At 43.4% G+C, this 14711-nt stretch overlaps 2 long non-coding RNA genes across 2 annotated transcripts; both read right to left on the bottom strand.

Annotated features, from left to right (window-relative positions):
* Positions 1 to 6081: 6081 nt before the first annotated feature.
* Positions 6082 to 6814, bottom strand: LOC136587137 (uncharacterized). The gene is made up of 3 exons (XR_010787426.1): positions 6741 to 6814; positions 6343 to 6426; positions 6082 to 6133 (listed from the first exon to the last, which is right to left on the bottom strand). It is a non-coding gene; the product is annotated as an uncharacterized lncRNA (long non-coding RNA).
* Positions 6815 to 10916: 4102 nt separating this feature from the next.
* On the bottom strand, positions 10917 to 11942 carry LOC136587136 (uncharacterized). The gene is made up of 3 exons (XR_010787425.1): positions 11919 to 11942; positions 11548 to 11592; positions 10917 to 10956 (listed from the first exon to the last, which is right to left on the bottom strand). It is a non-coding gene; the product is annotated as an uncharacterized lncRNA (long non-coding RNA).
* Between the last annotated feature and the right edge of the window lie 2769 nt (positions 11943 to 14711).

The raw sequence follows: 14711 nt of genomic DNA, 5'->3' as shown, positions 1-14711 counted from the left end.
TTCTCCTGGCATCTGCACTCAGATCCTGGGCACCATGATAGTAATAGTGCAGAATGGTGGCACTGCATCCCCCGATTGGCTGCAGCGGTCAATGGACTTCCAGTAACTTCATGTGTCACAACAAATGCCGGGACCAGAGCGTTGGATCGTGATGCCAAAGGATGGGTAACTACACTTCATTTTCTTATTTTAGCACAATGGGTGCTAAAGAGGGCATGTTGGCTGGTAACCGGAAAGCCCCTTTAACTGCTTGCCTTCCTGATTGGCCAACTGCAATCACTTAGTTATGGCCAATTCAGGATGCCATTAGCAGATGTATTTCCTATAGAGCATCTACAGTACTAGATACTCTGACTTACAAAGTCTGTTCTGGTGACAAAGCATATATCAAAATGATACAGAAGCTACAGAGATGATGCCACTAAATGACTTACATGTTTCTCTGCAGGCATTTTGGAACCCACCACTTTCTGGTTCTGAAAACAAGACATAATCAGATACAATGGATGAGAGGAGAACAGATCACATTACCAGTCTATAAGATTCTACATATGGATATTGTTCTATGTAATGTTCTTTGACTGCTACCGTAAATGAGGTGACACTCAAATTACAAATATGGTGACCCAATGAGCTCCAAAAGTGTAAATCCAGCTCTTCACCTTTACTAGGGTCCCTAATGAGGTCATCATTACTACTGGGGCTACTAATGGGGTAACTATTACTACTGGAGCCACTATAGGGGACACTAATACTACTGGGGCCACTGTAGTGGTTACTATTGGGGCTATTATGGAGGTCATATTACTACTGGGGCCACTAACAGGGTCACAAATACTACTGGGGCCACTAACAGGGAAACCATTACTACTGGGTCCTCTAACAGAGACACTATTATTACTGGGGCCATTAGCCTGGTCACTGTTACTACTGAGACCACTATGACTATTGGGGCCACTAAAAGGGACACATTCTATTGGGGCCACTACTAGGGACACTGTTATTTTTGGGCCTTTGATGGGGGTGGCAAGTGCTTGTTGTGGCCATTAAGAATAACAGTGTTTAAAACATACATTGCAGTAAACTAAGCTCCAAACCACACACCTCTTTGCCTTGGCCAGTATATTTTTGTGGCAAAGGTGGGAACCCTAGTTAGACACCAGTGTTCTTCTAGTAACATTGAGTGAACCAAACCAGTAGAACACTGTTTCTGGTAGGACTTTGCAAAAAAGCTCAGTTTGGGTTTGTGGCAAGCCAAACTTTTAGCAAAGGTCAACCTGAAAAAGGACTTTACTGGTTCAGTTTGCTCAACCATATCCGGCAGTATAACTCCAGCTGTGCGCCTTCTATAAACTTACTTGACTGATTCCCTACTTGGCCAGGCCTCCTTCATGAGATGTTCTATAGGCCTATAATGGAGAATGCAGATAAAGTTACAATCATAATTGGTCAAGAGGAAACTTACAAATAAAATTTAATCTATAGAATCTGTTCCTACTAAAGTCAAGCACCACAAAAGGAAAATCCTAAAGTAAAACAGTCAGGTCATCATTAATCTACAATGTTATAAAATTCAAATCTTCACCATATAATAGAAAATAATAAGCTTTCCACCAACCTTCTGATGGTTTCTCCTCCGATGTCCAAGTATTCTATGTCCATTTCTCCTTCATCTTCCTCCTCTTCCTTTTTCTGCTCATATTTCTCCCTTTTGAATAAACATGATAAAACATAGGTAAATAATAGAGATGAGCGAGCTTGATGCTCGTTCAAATATTAGGGTGTTCGAGATGCTCGTTACTCGAGACGAGCACCACGCGGTACTCGTCTCGATTAAACGAGCACTGACTATTGAATTCAATGGAGCCGGCAATACTGCCGGCTCCATTGAAAGCAATGGGCTGACGGCGATCTCAGGATGAATTTTCGGGAAGGGCTTAAAAATATAAGCCCTTACCTGAAAATCATTCTAAAATGTGTAAAAATAAAAAAATAAAAAAATGTCAGCATAAAGATTGTTCTCCTCTACCATAGCTGTAACAGCTGTGGCAGAGAAGAACGATGTTAGCCCATTGAATTCAATGGAGCCGGCAATACAGCCGGCTCCATTGAAAGCAATGGGCTGCCGGCAAGCGCGGGATGAATTTTCGGGAAGGGCTTTAAAATATAAGCCCTTACCTGAAAATCATCCTAAAGGCCTTAGTCACACGTGCGTTTTTTCCCGCGATTTGCGGATGCGCATCCGTCATGCGATCGGGGCTGAAAAATCGCCCGAAAATACTGCTCCTAGCCGCGTTTCAATAGAAACGGGCCGGAGCTGTCCAGCGCATTGAATTCAATGGAGTAAATCTGGGAAATTCACGAAAGTGATGGGAACGACACAGAAACGGATAGGGCAGGCGAGGGGCTACATGTTGGGCTGCATCTCAAGTTCCCAGGTCATACTATTAAGCCACAATAGCAGCAAGAGTGCCCCCCCCCCCGTACTGTCAGCATAAAGATCATTTTCCTCTGCCACAGCTGTAACAGCTGTGGCAGAGAAGAACGATGTTAGCCCATTGAATTCAATGGAGCCGGCAATACAGCCGCCTCCATTGAAAGCAATGCGCTGCGGGCGATCGCGGGATGAATTTTCGGGAAGGGCTTAAATATATAAGCCCTTCCCTGCAATTCATCCAGAAATGTGTAAAAATAAAAAAATATATATATATTCACCCGGTCCCGGCAGACGGAGTTCAGCCGCGGCCGGCGGCAGTTCTATGAACTGCTCTCTGTAGTATTCAGCAGCCGGGGATTTAAAATCCCTGCCTGCTGAATGAGCTGCCTCTGATTGGTCACAGCCTGACCAATCAGAGGCAGCTCTCACTCACACCCATTCATGAATTCATGAATGGGTATGAGTGAGAGCTGCCCCTGATTGGTCCCTGTGCTGAGCCAATCAGAGGCAGCTCTCACTCACACCCATTCATGAATTCATGAATGGGTGTGAGTGAGAGCTGCCTCTGATTGGTGAGGCTGTGACCAATCAGAGGCAGCTCATTCAGCAGGCGGGGATTTTAAATCCCCGGCTGCTGAATACTACAGAGAGCAGTTCAGGAGAACTGCCGGCCAGACCCGGCAGAACTCCAGCTGCAGCGGAAAGGGGAGTATACATTTTTTTTTTTTTTTTTACACATTTTAAGATGATTTTCAGGTAAGGGCTTATATTTTTAAGCCCTTCCCGAAAATTCATCCCGCGCTAGCCGGCAGCGCATTGCTTTCAATGGAGCCGGCTGTATTGCCGGCTCCATTGAATTCAATGGGCTAACATAGTTCTTCTCTGCCACAGCTGTTACAGCTATGGCAGAGGAGAACGATCTTTATGCTGACATAAATTTTTTTTTAATTTTTACACATTTTAGGATGATTTTCAGGTAAGGGCTTATATTTTTAAGCCCTTCCCAAAAATTCATCCCGCGCTCACCGGCAGCGCATTGCTTTCAATGGAGCCGGCTGTATTGCCGGCTCCATTGAATTCAATGGGCAAACATCGTTCTTCTCTGCCACAGCTCTTACAGCTATGGCAGAGGAAAATGATCTTTATGCTGACAGTGCGTGGGGGGAGGCACTCTTGCCGCTATTGTGGCTTAATAGTGGGACCTGTGAACTTGAGATGCAGCCCAACATGTAGCCCCTCGCCTGCCCTATCCGTTGCTTTGTCGTTCCCATCACTTTCGTGAATTTCCCAGATTTTCACAAATGAAAACCTTAGCGAGCATCGGCAATATACAAAAATGCTCGAGTCGCCCATTGACTTTAATGGGGTTCGTTAGTAGAAACGAACCCTCGAGCATCGCGGGAAGTTCGACTCGAGTAACGAGCACCCGAGCATTTTGGTGCTCGCTCATCTCTAGTAAATAACTCTGAAAGTCAATAAGAAACCGAGAACAAAACAACCTAAACTATATAGTGAATGCACCCCTGGCCGGGTCTCCTTCACAGGATTCTCTATAAGCCTATAATGGAGAATGCAGGTCCAGTTATCATCATAATTGGTCAAGCGTAAACATACAAAAAATGTTATCTATAAAAACTGTTTCTACCAAAACTCAAGTACCATAAAGTGTAGATCCAATAGTGAAACAGTCTGGTCATCCCTAATCTACAGTATTCTGCACCTTCTATAAACTTACTCGACTGATTCCCTACTTGGCCAGGCCTCCTTCATGGGATGTTGTATAGGCCTATAATGGAGAATGCAGGTAACGTTACAACCATAATTGGTCTAAAGCAGACCTGGGCAAAGCACGGCCCGCGGGCCACATCCGGCCCGCTGAATAGCTCGGACCGGCCCGCAAAGAGTGTCCTGGTGACTCACCAATGAGTCCGGTGTCAGCAACGGGAAGCAGCGAAACTATGCACTCCGAAGCCTTGTCCATTTTGTTCACTTCTGTGCTGTGCTAATAGTTATTCAGGCCTTACTTATTCAAGCACCTCTACCAATGACGTAGGCTTGAATAACTTTATTAAACAGCACATAAGTTAACAAAATGGACAAGGCTTCGGAGTTTGTAGTTTCACTGCTTCCCGATGCTGAGTAAGTGATGCCACTGTAACTTCTGAGTGCCAGGATGCTCGTTGCGGACCTTGGGGAGTGCCAGGACAATCGTTCCATGCTCGTCATTGGTAAGTGTCAGGACTTTTCCCTTTGCATTGTAATTAGAATAATAATACTAATAATATTCACTTTTTTCTTTGGATCTACCTACGTATGTGAAAAAAACATTCTCAATGATGCAGTTCAACAAATCCAGATACAGATCCTCTCTCAGTGATGATCACCTGTGTGCTGTCCTTCGCATAGCCACCTCGGATATTCAACCTGATTTTAATGCACTTGTTCAAGCCCAAAACAGGCTAGATTTCTCTCATTGAACGTTTTTGTATACATTAAAAATGGTAATGTTACGGTGTTTGTCACTGTTGTGATTTTTTTCTCTGTTTTGTATGTTGAAAAATGTATTAAAGAAATATCTGATTTAAAAAAATGGTAAGGATGCATATACTGTAATGCAGGTTCATTAAAGTTTATTATCTTTTCACTGACTCATTGTAAAGTTTCATTTACCATTTTTTTAAGAAGGGATAGTATATGTATGCAGTATACAGGTATTAGAAGAATGACGTTAAGGGCTCATGCACACTGCTGTAGTTTCGCCCGGCCCGTAACCCAGGCGAAACTACGGCGTGCTGCTGCGGAGAGGAGATGGGAGTGCTCCTTACCGCTCCCCTCTCCATTGGCAGACACGGGGGCCGCGCCGTAAAACGGGGTGAAACACCGGGTGTTCACCGCGCCGTATTACAGCGCCATTCATTTTCAATGGCGGCCGTTTTCTGGCCGCAAATCGGGCGGCTGGAATACGGCCCCATTAAGGCAATGTGCATGGAGCCTTTGTATGTTGGTCTGGCCCTCTAAAACCATTCCAATTTCTCATGTGGCCCCATGGGAAAATTAATTTCCCACCCCTGGTCTAAAGGAAACTTACAAATAAAATTTAATCTATAGAATCTGTTCCTACTAAAGTCAAGCACCAGAAAAGGAAAATCCTAAAGTAAAACAGTCAGGTCATTATTAATCTACATTGTTATAAAATTCAAATCTTCACCATATAATAGAAAATAATAAGCTTTCCACCAACCTTCTGATGGTTTCTCCTCCAATATCCAAGTATTCTATGTCCATTTTTCCTCCCTCTTCCTCCTCCTCCTTTTTCTCCTCATATTTGTCCCTTTTGAATAAACATGATAAAACATAGGTAAATAACTCTAAAAAGTCAATAAGAAACCAAGAACAGAACAACCTAAACTACAACTATATAGTGAATCCATGCATGGCCGGGTCTCCTTCACAGGATGCTCTATAAGTCTATAATGGAGAATGCAGGTCCAGTTATCATCATAATTGGTCAAGCGTAAACATACAAAAAATTTTATCTATAAAAACTGTTTCTACCAAAACTCAAGTACCATAAAGTGTAGATCCAATAGTGAAACAGTCTGGTCATCCCTAATCTACAATATTCTGCACCTTCTATAAACTTACTTTACTGACTCCATACTTGGCCAGGCCTTCTTCACGGGATGTTCTATGGGCCTATAATGGAGAATGCAGGTAAAGTTGCAATTATAATTGGTCAAGTGGAAACTTACAAATAAAGTCTGATCTGTAGAATCTGTTCCTACTGAACTCAAGCACTATAAAATGAAAATCCCAAACTGAAACAGTCTGGTCATCATTAATCTACAATGTTATAAAATTCACATTTTCACCATATAATAGGAAATAATAAGCTTTCCACCAACCTGCTGATGGTTTCTTCTCCAATATCCAGGTATTCTACCTCCATTTCTCCTTCCTCCTCCTCCTTTTTTTCCTCATATTTCTCTCTTTTGAATAAACAGGATAAAACACATAAGGTACAAACCAAGAACAAAACAACCTAAACGACAACTATATAGTTTGGCCGGGTCTCCTTCACAGGATGCTCTACTAAGCCTATAATGGAGAATGCAGGTCCAGTTATCATCATAATTGGTCAAGCGTAAGCATACAAAAACTTTCATGTATGAAAACTGTTTCTACCAAACTCAAGTACCATAAAATGTAGATCCAATAGTGAAACAGTCTGGTCATCCCTAATCTACAATGTTATACAATGCATATAGTCACAATACAGTAGGAAATAATCTTTTTCACCAACCTGCTGATGGTCTCTTTTCTGATGTTTTCTATATCCAATACTCCCTCCTCCTCTTCCAACTCCACTTCCTCCTCCTCCTCCTCCTCTTCATCTTCCTCCCTTTTGAATAGAAATAAATAAAACATATGTACATTATTCTGAAAGCCTGTAAGAGAACAAGAATAGAACAACCTAAACTACAGCTACATAGTAGACAATAACATATACAGCATTTTCCTCGTACACTTCTATAACTGATCTCCCTCTCGTTGTGAGCGGGGTGTTTTGATTTACGACCATGGCAGAGAAGTCACATTCACCAGCTCTGCCCAACCTTCTTATAACTATAAGGCTGGGTTCACACAGGGCGGATTTACCGTGGTTAATTCAGTGCGGAATTTCGCTGCGGCAAATCTGCCTTGGCCGCCAATCCCAGCCATGTTAATGGGATTTGTCAAAAATCTTGTCCACACGGAACGGTCAATCCAAAGCCACCGCGGATTCCCCGGCCGCAGCATGTGTATTTTTTTTTCCGTTGTGGCCGTGCCCTCCTCTATGGAAAAGCATGCGACCAAGCCACTCCAAAACCCGCAGCTGAGTGCTCTGGGCTTTGAAGCTGCGCTTTCCCAGTGGAAATCTAGCGTTTTTTCACTGTGGAAAAACTGCAAGATTTCCACTGGAAATACGACTGGTGGGAACCAAGCCTAACCCTGCTTCCCTGTAGACTTACGGAATCATCTCCACACTTGGCCATAAAGATATTTCGTTATATTTAAATCGCCTACAATAGAAAACAGAAATCTGGTTAGAATCATCAATAATTATGTGACCCTGCAGAGAATACATCTATATGTCACTCATCTCTCTCAGGCAAATGCATAGGAACAGGGGCGTAACTATAGGGGATGCAGGGGATGCGGTTGCACCCGGGCCCAGGAGCCTTAGGGGCCCATAAGGCCTCTCTTCTCCATATAGGGAGCCCAGTACTATGAATAAAGCATTATAGTTGGGGGCCCCATTACAGGTTTTGCATTGGGGCCCAGAAGCTTCAAGTTATGCCTCTGTGCAACATGGTTTAGGTATGGGTACGGGTACAGAAACAGATAGAGGGTGGGCCCCTGATCAAATTTTGCATCAGGGCCCCTGAGTCTTTAGATGCGCCCCTGCATAGGAATACAATGTAGCATCTCCTCCTCCAATGTTATGATAGATGACACAGAAAGATTGTATTTTATCTAAACATTGGTATCCACATCAGGCCTGCTCCTATATGACTCAGTAGGGTAATACTAGAGAAATACATGCATTATTATATATGGTAAGTACCGGTATCTTGGCTTGGCCCTCTTTACTCTCCACATCCATCTGTTATAGGAAGAAACATGACAAATATTATATATACATGTTATAGAAGATACCAGGAATATACATTATACCACTGGCATCAGATATAACAGCCAGTACAGGCAAACACTGGAGCACATAGTGTTATGTCTATTAGGTGATGTAAACCAGATGTTGGAGGTAAAAGTCCCACTAACAGGGGCCACACAAATTCTATAAGACTCTTTACAATGATTAGTGTTGAGCGAACCAAACTAGTAGAATCCTGTATCGGGTCAAACTGCTAAGATTGTGGTTTAATACAAAGCCAAAGTGAGCTTTTAGCAAAGTTCTACATGAAACATGGTTCTACTGGTTCAATTCATTCAACACTAGTCCTGAACATCAGTGTATAATACTGTCTAAGGGCCACGAAAAGCCCTGTATAACATTCTGACAGTATTATACAGGGTTTTATGGCTCTCAGACAGTGTTAGTCATCAGTTTTAGGACTTTTGGTGAACTTTTGGTTTGGTTTAAACTAATTCAAACCCAACCAAAAGTTTTTCAAAAGTTTTGCAAACCAATTGAACTTTTCAAAACTTTGCTAATCGCTAAAAGTGATCTGCATACCTCTCATCTGGGAAATGCTCCTCCTCCTCCAAAACTTTTTTCATCCTAATAGAGAGTAAAGAAAACAATGAGATTTAAACATCAATGACTCCTGGGATTTCTTAAGATACAGACAAAAGTTTATATTAGACAGATATGTGCTTCTAATTTACTAGACCCAACCTGAAGCTAAGACCTTGACCTAAACTGATAGCTGTGAATACCCGCTGTAGTGTACTTATACCCAACCTGTACCCGCACCTCTAGACCTGAACCCAAAGCCTGAGCACCAACACAGCAATCCCAACATCTACTGCCTACATGGGTCACCACCCATCTATGGCTGACATCTTTGGTATCGTTCACATGTGCAGGCTATTAGTATATGCAGTCACTCCTCCCCAATCTGGGCTGGGTTGAGTGGGTGACTGCATATTAGCCTGCCAGGAACAAGCTGCTCCTCCACATATTATTGTCTGGCTGACTACATATCTTCAGGGCTTAAGGCCATTGCGCCTGCCCTGCGGCGATTGTGCCGGTGGCGATTGTGCCTGCCTTATGGCGATCGTGCCTATGGCGACCGTGTCTGCTTTGCAGACCTTCAGGTATTGTATTTTTGGCTTTTTCAGTGAATAAGGATAAAACACATAAGGTACATAATTCTGAAAGTCAATAAGAAACCAAGAACAAAACAACCTAAACTACAACTATATAGTTTGGCCGGGTCTCCTTCACAGGATGCTCTACTAAGCCTATAATGGAGAATGCAGGTCCAGTTATCATCATAATTGGTCAAGCGTAAGCATACAAAAACTTTCATGTATGAAAACTGTTTCTACCCAACTCAAGTACCATAAAATGTAGATCCAATAGTGAAACAGTCTGGTCATCCCTAATCTACAATGTTATACAATGCATATAGTCACAATACAGTAGGAAATAATCTTTTCACCAACCTGCTGATGGTCTCTTTTCTGATGTTTTCTATATCCATTACTCCCTCCTCCTCTTCCAACTCCACTTCCTCCTCCTCCTTCTCCTCTTCATCTTCCTCCCTTTTGAATAAAAAAAAAATAAAACATATGTACATTATTCTGAAAGCCTGTAAGAGAACAAGAATAGAACAACCTAAACTACAGCTATATAGTAGACAATAACATATACAGCATTTTCCTCCTACACTTCTATAACTGATCTCCCTCTCATTGTGAGCGGGGTGTTTTGATTTACGACCATGGAAGAGAAGTCACATTCACCAGCTCTACCCAACCTTCTTATAACTATAAGGCTGGGTTCACACAGGGCGGATGTACCGTGGTTAATTCAGTGCGGAATTTCGCTGCGGCAAATCTGCCTTGGCCGCCAATCCCAGCCATGTGGACGGGATTCATCAAAAATCTTGACCACACGGAACGGTCAATCCAAAGCCAGCGCGGATTCCCCGGCCGCAGCATGTGTATTTTTTTTCCCGTTGTGGCCGTGCCCTCCTCTATGGGAAAGCATGCGACCAAGCCACTCCAAAACCCGCAGCTGAGTGCTCCGGGCTTTGAAGCTGCGCTTTCCCAGTGGAAATCTAGCGTTTTTTCACTGTGGAAAAACTGCAAGATTTCCACTGGAAATACGACTGGTGGGAACCAAGCCTAACCCTGCTTCCCTGTAGACTTACGGAATTGTCTCCACACTTGGCCATAAAGATATTTCGTTATATTTAAATTGCCTACAATAGAAAACAGAAATCTGGTTAGAATCATCAATAATTATGTGACCCTGCAGAGAATACATCTGTGTGTAACTCATCTCTCTCAGGCAAATGCATAGGAACAGGGGCGTAACTATAGGGGATGCAGGGGATGCGGTTGCACCCGGGCCCAGGAGCATTGGGGGGCCCATGAGGCCTCTCTTCTCCATATAGGGAGCCCAGTACTATGAATAAAGCATTATAGTTGGGGGCCCCATTACAGGTTTTGCATTGGGGCCCAGAAGCTTCAAGTTATGCCTCTGTGCAGCATGGTTTAGGTATGGGTACGGGTACAGAAAAAGATAGAGGGGGGGCCCCTGATCAACTTTTGCATCAGGGCCCCTGAGTCTTTAGATGCGCCCCTGCATAGGAATACAATGTAGCATCTCCTCCTCCTATGTTATGATAGATGACACAGAAAGATTGTATTTTATCTAAACATTGGTATCCACATCAGGCCTGCTCCTATATGACTCAGTAGGGTAATACTAGAGAAATACATGCATTATTATATATGGTAAGTACCGGTATCTTGGCTTGGCCCTCTTTACTCTCCGCATCCATCTGTTATAGGAAGAAACATGACAAATATTATATATACATGTTATAGAAGATACCAGGAATATACATTTTACCACTGGCATCAGATATAACAGCCAGTACAGGCAAACACTGGAGCACATAGTGTTATGTCTATTAGGTGATGTAAACCAGATGTTGGAGGTAAAAGTCCCAGTAACAGGGGCCACACAAATTCTATAAGACTCTTTACAATGATTAGTGTTGAGCGAACCAAACTAGTAGAATCCTGTATCGGGTCAAACTGCTAAGATTGTGGTTTAATACAAAGCCAAAGTGAGCTTTTAGCAAAGTTCTACATGAAACATGGTTCTACTGGTTCAATTCATTCAACACTAGTCCTGAACATCAGTGTATAATACTGTCTAAGGGCCACGAAAAGCCCTGTATAACATTCTGAGAGTATTATACAGGGTTTTATGGCTCTCAGACAGTGTTAGTCATACGTTTTAGTGGTTTTAGTGAACTTTTGGTTTGGTCTAAACTAATTCAAACCCAACCAAAAGTTTTTCAAAAGTTATGCAAACCAATTGAACTTTTCAAAACTTTGCTAATGGCTAAAAGTGATCTGCATACCTCTCATCAGGGAAATGCTCCTCCTCCTCCAAAACTTTCTTCATCCTAATAGAGAGTAAAGAAAACAATGAGATTTAAACATCAGTGACTCCTGGGATTTCTTAAGATACAGACAAAAGTTTATATTAGACAGATATGTGCTTCTAATTTACTAGACCCAACCTGAAGCTAAGACCTTGACCTAAACTGATAGCTGTGAATACCCGCTGTAGTGTACTTATACCCAACCTGTACCCGCACCTCTAGACCTGAACGCAAAGCCTGAGCACTAACCCATCATTCCCAACATCTACTGCCTACATAGTCAGAATAGTGAGAATGAGCTCAGGGTATGAGAGGTTTCAAGGCATCATAAGGGAAATTGAACTTACCTAAAAATTTGCAAAACACTCTCCACGACTACCAAAACTAGAGGGGGACAAAGAAGAATGAGCAGAGATGAGATTATAGTATTTCCTGATAAGTATCTGTGATACATTTATAGGATGGAGAAAGGTGAGAGCGGAGAAGAGCTGGACTCACATAGAGGAGGCATATAGGAAGAGGGGCGAAATAATGGGGGACACTAGGAGATCCTGAGAGAGCAGACTTACCTCCACAACGACTACAACACTCTACAGAATGTTAGCGCTGCGGCTCCTTATATACCGCGTGCAACGTCATAATGACCGCAGCCAGGCCGACCATCTCAACATTCCGCGGCCACACCTGGAAGCATCAGCTGTTATTTAAAGGGACAGTACGAGGCCGCACAGCCAATCCAATGCAATGTAGATGAAATGGGAAATTTCTTCCATCTGACACCTGATATATAATATTCTGGGGTCATTTTTTGCATAATATATACATGTACATACATATAGCCATAGACACACACACACATCTGTACACAAATACGGCATATACTGTAAATATACAGGTACACATACAGACATATACTGTGTATATATTTAAATATATGCAGTAAGCGTGAATACATATATCTAAATATATAGACAAATCCATGCACATAAATATACCGGGTTATTACATATAATCTTTCTGATCAGAACCCTCATAAGTTTTTTGACACTCCGATATATAAATTTTATATCAATGGGATCAAACTCAAAAATGTTCATTTAGCAGAACTGTCTGACAGTAAGACATCCTTGTTGCCCATAGCAACCAATTACAACGCAGCTTTCATTTCTCAGTCTGCTGGGGTACGATGAAAGCTGCGCTGTGATTGGTTGCTATGGGCAACAAGGACGTCTTACTGTTAGACAGTTTTGCTAAAGGAGGCCCTAAAAGTTTTATTCTGCCATTGTTGTTGCTATGGGGATATGAGACAAAATGGCTACTAGCACAGACAGAAGAACCTTTTGTGTCCTTGACATCTACCAGTCTGTTATTAGTGTGCAACATCGTTTTTGAACAAAGTTTGGTGAAGATCCCCCCAGCGGGCGCACAGTTCGTAAGTAGTACTCCAATTCAAAGGAAAAAAGGTTCCACCTGTCAGTGAAAATCATCCGGTAGCGCGGAAACAGTGGAGCGCGTCCGTGCAAGTTTCACACAAAAATCCTCAGAAATCCCGTCACAGTAAGCAGAGAATTGGACGTCCCTACCGATTGCAATTGTTACCGGCCCTGAAACCGGATGATAAAGAGCGGCGACATTCTTCCTGCGAGAGTCTGCAAACTGTAATGGAGAGCGATGGTTTCATGGAGTCCTTAGTATTTAGTGATGAATCTGCCTTCCACCTTTCGGGAACAGTTATGTAACGTAATGTCAGAATTTGGGGAGGGGAAACCCGAATGTCTACGTGAAGCTAATAATGTGCGACTCCAAGGTGAATGTATTTTGTGTTATAACCTGTATGAAAGTGTCCGGCCTCTTCTGATTCCAAGGGGAAACAATCCTGGGGATTTCGTACCTGGACACTACAGATATGGCTTCTGCCGCAGATGGATCATAAAATCCCAGGTTTCATCTTCCAAAATGATGCCCCCCCAAGTCAGAAGTGAGTTCAGTAGGCGACAACCAGACAGATGGATTGGCCATGATCTTCTTCCTTGGCCTCCACGCTCCACTTTATGTTTTGTGATATATTATTTATGGGGGAGTATAAGGGCTTAGTCAGACGGGCGTTTTTTGCCGCGATTTGCGGATCGCATGACGGATGCGCATCCGCGAATCGCGTGATCGGTGCGCGCAAGTCGCCCGCAAATCGCCTGCAAATCTGCTCCTAGCCGCGTTTCATTAGAAACGGGCCGGAGCTGTCCAGCGCATTGCATTCAATGGAGACGGCAATACAGCCGTCTCCATTGAAAGCAATGCGCTGCGGGCGAGCCCGGGATGAATTGTCGGTAAGGGCTTAAATATATAAGCCCTTACCTGCAATTCATCCTAAAATGTGTTAAAATGAAAAAAAATTGCATTCTCACCTTCTGCCGGCAGCTCCGAGCGGCCGTCCTGCAGTGGGTGTGAAGGGGGTGTGAGTCAGACCTGCCCCCTGATTGGCTCAGCGCTGAGCCAATCAGAGGCATGCCTCACTCACACCCATTCATGAATTCATGAATGGAGGTGAGTCAGACCTGCCCCTGATTGGCTCAGCGCTGAGAGGCAGCAGTCACTCACCCATTCATGAATTCATGAATGGGTGTGTGAGTGAAACCGGCCTGTGATTGGTCAGGCTGTGACCAATCAGAGGCAGATCATTCAGCAGGCGGGGATTTTAAAGCCCCGCCGGCTGAATAGTGCCGAGAAGCAGTTCAGGAGAACTGACAGCGGCCGCGGCTGGACTCTGGCTGCAGCGGAAAGGTGAGTATACAATTTTTTTTTATTTTAACACATTTTAGCATGAATTGCAGGGAAGGGTTTATATATTTAACCCCTTCCCGACAATTCACCCCGCGCACGCCGGCAGCCCATTGCTTTCAATGGAGCGGCTGTATTGCCGCTCCATTGAATTCAATGGGCAAACATCGTTCTTCTCTGCCACAGCTGTTACAGCTGTGGCAGAGAAGAATGATTTGTCTTCTATATGTTCTCAATGGGGTCGGCGCTGCTGCCGCCGGCCCCATTGAGCGCATATACAGAAGCGAACAGGAATCGCAGATAGGTGCGATCTGCGATTTTTTGTTCTATAATCTTTCGGACGAGCGCATAAAAAGCGCTCATGT

This window comes from Eleutherodactylus coqui, chromosome 12 (genome assembly GCF_035609145.1).
Source record: "Eleutherodactylus coqui strain aEleCoq1 chromosome 12, aEleCoq1.hap1, whole genome shotgun sequence".
In the NCBI taxonomy this organism is placed as follows: Eukaryota; Metazoa; Chordata; class Amphibia; order Anura; family Eleutherodactylidae; genus Eleutherodactylus; species Eleutherodactylus coqui.
Note: the sequence above shows the minus strand (reverse complement) of the source record. Positions and strands in the feature narration are given on the sequence as shown.